This window comes from Limanda limanda, chromosome 19 (genome assembly GCF_963576545.1).
Source record: "Limanda limanda chromosome 19, fLimLim1.1, whole genome shotgun sequence".
NCBI lineage: Eukaryota > Metazoa > Chordata > Actinopteri > Pleuronectiformes > Pleuronectidae > Limanda > Limanda limanda.
Window position 1 is genome coordinate 21,572,659 of NC_083654.1, and position 7,500 is coordinate 21,580,158.

The 7,500-nt window shown below is 43.6% G+C and overlaps 1 protein-coding gene across 1 annotated transcript in view; it reads left to right on the top strand.

The window, feature by feature from the left end:
• The window catches only part of grin2da (glutamate receptor, ionotropic, N-methyl D-aspartate 2D, a), a 91,645-nt gene that overhangs the window by 32,337 nt on the left and 51,808 nt on the right, over window positions 1-7,500 (top strand). The window lies entirely within an intron of this gene.

Genomic DNA, 7,500 nt, shown 5'->3' on the forward strand with positions numbered 1-7,500 from the left:
ACATGCAAATGGAGCCGAGAGAGGAACATTAAATTCTTGCTTCTTGTCTGATGTTGAAATAGCTGCTCTCTCTTCTCCTCCGCTCAGCGCTCCCTCGCTCTAATTGTTTCTCTTCTCCTCTCGGCCTCTTCATCACTTCCTTGTTTGCTCCGTTTCGCTCTCATCACATTTTCTTTCTTCTCCATCAACGCTTTCTTCTTCTCTCTTGTTTTTTTTTTTTTTGGCCTTCAGCTTTTTTCCCGTCCGCCCTCTTTTCTCTTTCCCTCCGTCTGTCGTCCTCCCTTCATTTCCCCTTCATCTCTCCTCACCTCCTTCCCTGTTTCTCTCTTTCTGTACAGTCGTCCCTGAAGTCGTCTCTACTTCCTGTCATCACTCTCTCTCTCTTTTATCCCCCTCTTCCGTTCTTATTTTATTCTAGCTCCATATATGAAGCACGTTGTTACATAATCCACTTGTTGCATCATTACATTATGAATATTTGACTCTGTTGATTGGTTTACTTTGATAATTTGATCTTTATTTTCTCACTATTTGTGAGAAGATATGAAATATTTCTTTTTCTACGTCTCTCTTATGACTTTGCCGGTGGGCGGAGCTCAGTTTCAAAATAATTCTTTAATTTCTGCGAACAAATCACAGTTTAGATTTATTCAACTAACTAAATTAACTTTCATTGCTGCTTTTTCAGGTGTGAAACTATTTTATAGAGAAATATTTACTGTTCATAATTATGTTTTCTGAGGCTTTAAATTTAAAGAGCACAGAGACAAACTACTATTCAACCTGTGCGTCCTTGGAGAGTGGGAGGAGCCAGAGGAAATCCACTCAGACATGAGGAGAACCTACAAACTCTCTTCTGGGAACCTTCTTGCTCTGAAGGTTGACACCCTCCAATCAACTGGGTCCACTGGCGAGCAGGACTCAGATCCTGGACGTCTCCACTCGGGTCTCACTCCTCGCCGCTGTGTCCACGTGGACGTCATCACGTGTCCTGGTGACGCACATAGCAACCGTCTCCACCTGCGTCTCCAAGGATCACGTCTTGGACGAGTGGTTGAATGGACGGTCGTCATGGAGAAGAGAGGGAGGTTGTTTTTCTGAAGTATCTGATTCTGTGTCGATGACGCTCAGCAGCATCCGACCTCCGGGGTCGTTTTGTGACGTGAGCAGCGTTTGGTCATCGTGGGAGTTGTGACCTCATCATCTCTCCGGTGGTCGAGGAGAGATTCACTCAGCGGCTGCTCGTCACACACGAGGATTCTCTTCACCAGTCGGAGCTCGTTGTCACTGGATCTCAAACAAGAGACTGATCGACTGTTTCCAGAAGATCATGATGCAAAGCGTGAACTTTCATATTTAAATTCCAACATCTGCTGTTACCCGGCGTCCCTCTCTCCTCCTCTTCCTCTCGCCGGCGCCACATCTGTCCACGGACGCAGCTGCACTCCGACGTTCTGCCTCTGACACATGGAACGCCAAGCTGCACTCATCACCATGGCAACGCCGCTAAGACGCTGGGACGAGAGACGGAGACTGATGGACCCGGACGGGGGGGAAGAGGGAGAGATCAGAGAGATTCCAGGAGGGCGGCGGGGGGGGAGTCGGGGGGGGACACAGATTGAAAAAGAGCAAAGGAGGGAATTAGAAGATATGGAGAGAGAGAGAAGAAAGAGGAGAGGAAATAAATGGAGTGGAGACAGAGGAGGAGAATCTGAGGTCGGGATCAGACGAGTGAGAGAACGTCTTTCTGATTCTGTTTCCAACCCGACGCTCTTCTTCACTTCTCTGGAATCAAAGCTCCGGACAGATCAATCACTTCTTATTTGTCAGCAGGATTCTCATTTTCTTCAACTCAGTCCAAAGCATGAAATAATTATTTAGCCACAGACCAGAGACGTCGGTATTTCAATCAGCATCTCTATTATATTGTAGTCTTTTGTAGTTTTGATCCACTTTCCCTTTTCTTTCGTGAGCGATTCTTCATTTCTGCGTAAACTTGTTTTAGTTTAATTTTGTTTGTGATGATAAAATGAACCATAATTTAGAAAATGAACATCATCATCTTATGGCGAAGACTTGAAACTACAAATCGAGACCATGAACCCAGTTTACTGACGTTATTTTCACATAAACCCCTAAATACACAGCCAGAGGAGTCGCCCCCTTCTGGTCATCCAACAGAATGCAGGTTCCAGGCACTTCCACATCTCCTGTAACCGAGTCACTTTGACATGATTCTATTGTTGAAGCCACAGATAAAAAAACTCTGGGTCATGTGACGTGGGCTTAAACAGACACTTTGTGTAATTATATGCAAATCCAAAGTGACTTCATATTAAAGAGCTTCAGTGCTAAACTATGGGATGTACAGGCTGCTAGCTTTAAGTTGCTAGCCTGGTTAGCAGCAGATCCATGATGGATGGATTCGTTTGAAACTCAGAATCCTACAGAGTGACGGCCCTCTTGACAACTTAAAATGTCTCACAATGAATCCTGTCGTGATTTGTGCAAATTAAAGAGAGCCACATGCGGCCCGGCTGCACCCCCGACCGCAGATCCACGGCTCCTCCAGAGCAGAATGTACGAGTCGCTCGGGAGTCATGATCGCCTTTCACATCTCTGACAGGCGGCGCCTCCCGCTGGCGCCCGTGGCCACAAGCCTTTCATTTGTGTTGAGATTCCACCAAAGGCCTCTCCGTCTTATACTGTGTGTGTGTGTCTGTGTGTGTGTGTGCAGGGTCAGTAGCATGAAACACAAACATTACTCTCCTCAGTACACGAGCAGAGACAGCTCAGAGGACGGGACTCGAACCCCCGGCAGATCCGTCATGAAAGTGATGAGTTAATATGGGAGACATCGTGTTGGAGGCTTCAGAGGAAACGCTGCTCGGTGACTCTGGATCATGTGACGTGTTCTCGCACTGCAAATCAGATCAGCTGCTTTAAATATTTGATTTAAACATATATTACCAATTTCTATCGTTTTAAATCCTGTAGATCTTTGGTTTCATACCTCGATCTTATTCAAACTATGGTTTTATTCTACAGGTTTGAATATGTTACGATAAAAGACAAACTGAAGGAAACTCGTGTTTGAAACACGTGGACGCACAATATGAAATGTCTTTTTACCACTTTTGTACAGAATTTAACTGTATTTCCATCTCGCTAGTTATTCATCAGTTTCCTCTTGTCTCACACACAGAGATGCACAATAGAACTTTAATGTAAAACCCACGTCCTGGAAAATATAAGTGAGCGATAAGATGAAGAGAGATTTAGAATTAAGGTTAAATTCATTATGTGAACAGTGAAGTGATCAAGACTCAAGGTCTCTATTGTCATTATACTACAATGAAATGAATCATAGCCAACTTCCTCCGTCTCTCTCTCTCTCTCTCTCTCTCTCTCTTTCTGTTTAACTCCCGTCCAGCGCTCTCAGTGCGTCGTCATGGTTACGCAGAAAGCTTTCTTGTAACAGGCGGCGAAGGAGCAGGAACGTTTCCACCGGTGGAGAAACAGCTGAGATGTCTGGTGCTTATTAAGGCAGGACTGTGAACCATTAGTGCACAGACGCAGACACACAAACCTGTTCCCTCTCTTTCTCTCCACGCGTCTGATTCTCTTTCTCTCCACGCGTCTGATTCTCTGCTGCAGCTCTTCCTCTTTCATCTCATTAGAGACGAAGAGGAGATATTGTTTAAAATCTTTGTCCTTCCCACTTCCTCTAAAGGTTGGAGCTAAGTCCTCCTCACGTCCCGATAGAGCATCGATAAATAAAGAAGCAGTGCCGTCGCAGTAATAAACCAGGCTGACGCATGATTGATTGACAGCTGAGACTGACTCACGATGGGTGGAGCCTGTGAATTAGTGGGAGGCGGCTCCCCTCGGCCATCGCTGTTACACAGAGTCTGACTCAGAGCGACGCCCGAGTCCAGGAGACTCTGGATGTTCGTCCATCTTTATTTACATGAGACACAATCTGTCTCCGGGAAGGTTCGACCCACGGCTTCCTCACAGGTGGAAAATCCAATATGAAAATTATATTTCATGCTGAAAATGATTATGTGTCTAAAAGAGAAACAGGTGGAGACACTGAGCTGTGAGTCCAGCTGTGTGTGTGTCTGTGTGTGTCTGTGTGTGTGTGTGTGTGTGTCTGTCACCTCATCATGGGGACAGGATTGTCTCCGGACCCCTGAGAGCCGGAGCAGATGTGGTTCTGAGTGAACTTTCCTCCTGTGGAGGAGAAGTTGGATTAACGTGTTTCTGCAGAATCGTGTTGGAGCGATTCAGAAAAGGACAGACTGTCCGTTTCTCTTCCTGTGGCTAAATCCCCTCTGTTGCTTTTTGCCTCCCCTTCATCTTCTCCTCTTCGTCACCTGTCGTTCCCCTGATGTGTTTATTCTCTTCTCTCTCTGTGAAGTAATAAAACAGGAACTAGGTTTCCCGCTCCGCCTCCCGGGTCACAGGGGAATTCTTAAAACTAATCATCTGTGACATCTCCTGTGAAATTAATGCCAGTTTTGCTAAAGCCTGAACAAGTGCTGGTTTGACCTTTACGCAGCTCGTGGACGTCTTCGTTGAGCGGCGCCCGGCGGCTGAAAGGCTCCTCCTGCAGAAACATGTCTTTCTGAACACTGCAGCAAAGTGAAGCTTTGTCACCAGCGACAGCTCATCGACAAGCGCCCAGCGGGAATAACAATCCTCCAATCACAGCTTCATAAAGGGGCTCGAAGACTCTTTGTTTCGTGCAACAACCGGAAAGAAAACAGCTACATCCAAGAATAATAGCTCAGGAGAAAACAGCCACAGACACGGTGTGACAAGACGGATTCGATTGACAGATTGTTGTAAAGAAATTATGGCTCCAGAAGTGAGTCACTGATTTTGTTGACTGTTGTGGAAGTTATAACGTTTTAAAGTGAGAAGTTCCAGAGTCTCCATCTTTAGAAACCGGTCGAGTTTGGCTGCAGACACAAATATCATCGGTCATCGGGTCAAATCATAATGTTTAGAATGAATCTGTGAATATTTATTCAACCTATTCTGTCAAATACAGATTATAGACTCAAGATGAGGCTATAGGCTCCAACTGTATATTCTATTCATTAATGTGTATAAGTATAATAACAACAAGTCTCACTGAAGAACAGAAGTCAGCAGAAACCTGATCAGACGAATAGAGGAATGAGAAGTAGAATAAATTAATGTTTTATTAACAGAACATGTAAGGACTCTAACTCTGACGTGTGCAGATCAAGATAAAAACCTCAGGGATCAGATGTTTCCATGAAAATGATACAAACACGTTTCACAGTTTTAAGTTTGGAAACGAAGCTTCTTTCACAAACTGAGACGCTTCAAACACAAAGAGATTTTGAAGCTTTGACACTTTTCTGGCTCAGAGACTCACAGTTATGTAATTAAGTATTTAATGAGTTTGAACTTATTCATCTACCAACAAGATTTCTTCCACAACTATCACAAGACGTCTGACCTTCAGCTCAGCGCCTGTATGAGTTCAATCACAGTTTAGATTTAGAAAGCAGTGTTGGAGATGGGAGGGTGAGAGGAGGACGCAGAGAGGGATGGATGGAGGAGGTGATAGAAAGAGAAGTTAGGATTGGAGCCCACATGAACTCTGGCTTCCTGTCCTCAGAGATTTAGAGACATTAAATGGAGACGGGAGAGAAGGACGTTCTCTGAGGGAAATTAGAGATTCTTTGAATCCGGAGAATCACAACAAACAGACACCGGATCTGATGAGTTAAATTGTTGTGTTTTCTTTGTTGTGAGTCACTGTTGTTTCCTGGACCTTCAGCATCATGATCTCCTGCTTTCTTTCTTGACTCACGTTCCTTCATCTACACAATGAATCTCCACTGAACCACTTCCTGAAACTCTCAGGATCAGATCCTCCTCTGCAGTTTGTTCTATGTCGAAAACAAACCATTTTTATGAGATATTTAACAACACATTTGTGACTTAATCTGGAAGTTTACAGATTTGTATCTTTAGACATACGACATGTCTCTTCAGTCACTAGATACCAACTAGATACCATCCTCTCACCAGGAGGACATTAGCATATTGTGAGAAAAATCAATTTTCCCTCGACCAATTAGTGAAGTGAGCATTCCTCTAAATGTCAAGAGGCTGAGGAGGAGGCGCACTTCCTCCTCTGGGACCCAGGAGGCGCTGGAGTGCGACTCCTCAGCCGGCTGCTGCAGCTGCAGGAGGAGAATCTCATTTCACACTTTGACCCCCGAGTTCTTCTCAACAAAACCGTCTGCTCAGAAGGAAACGTCCATATTCAGACTGCAAGAGGTTTTTTTTTAAACATATATTTATAATTCCAAACACTAAATATGATGTAGAATAGCAGGAGTGAGCTCACACTCCTCTTATTATGAAGCAGAATGTGATATGTGGGATATGCATATAAAATCCTGATTTGCAGCCTGTTGCTGTTCCTCATTATTTCTGCTCCCTTCTGGATTTGATGCATAATGTAAAGTCAATTTGCCAGCGGAGCCACGTTTTGCCCCCCTGACCGGAGTAATCCCCTCGTGGACCCGGGAGGATTACGGGCTCACGTCTCCACGGCAAATGGAATGTTTTGTTGTGCGTCTCTTTCACAGTAAAGCTCGGTCACTGGCGCTGTAATTGTAAAGTCTCAGTATTTTTCCGGATCATGTGGCAGCATCTGAAAGACTCGCCGAGCTGATTAACTTTCCCAAAGACGAATCAACCTTGGATTCACGTCGGCAGCTCTTTCTTCTCTCGTTCTTCACACACATGTAATAACTTCACTGATCCAGATGAACTCTGTGAATGAGTCCATGAATAAAGATGGACGACACGTCACCACAATCCAGAAATGAAACCAAGTATAAAATATATGAACGCTGACATCTTTAAGGCCTGAGTCTGTGGAGCCGGGTTTAACCAATCCTGATCCAGTCTCAGTTCTTATATCATCAAATAACAAATTCAAACTAAATGATCAGACATATGAACACAGACCATGATGTTACAAAATGAAAATAAATGGATTTTAAATGAAAAAGCACAATTTAAAACAAGGATAGATTAGAAAGAGCAGATTCAAAGGAGGTAAACAAAATTAAAAAGCAATTTAAAAAGTAAAATTTTACAAATATGCCAGAGAGAAATATGTAAAACAGCAGATTCTGTCTATTTTATCATAAGATTCCATCAAACCTTATTTGACTAAACGTCTCTCATGTTGAATTTCTCAATGACAAACCGAACTTGAGTCTTTTTGATGCAGAATCTGAGACATTCTCACTTTAACAACATGTTCGTTTTATCCATCAATTGTAAAATATTTTCACAGACGATTCCAATATTTTGACTAACTATTTATATCTCTAGTGTTTTTTTACAAACTTTTTTCTCATCTTATTCTACAGAACAATGCCACGTGCACTCTCTCATGTGTGGAGACATTTCACCTCATCCAATGTAGAAGGAAAG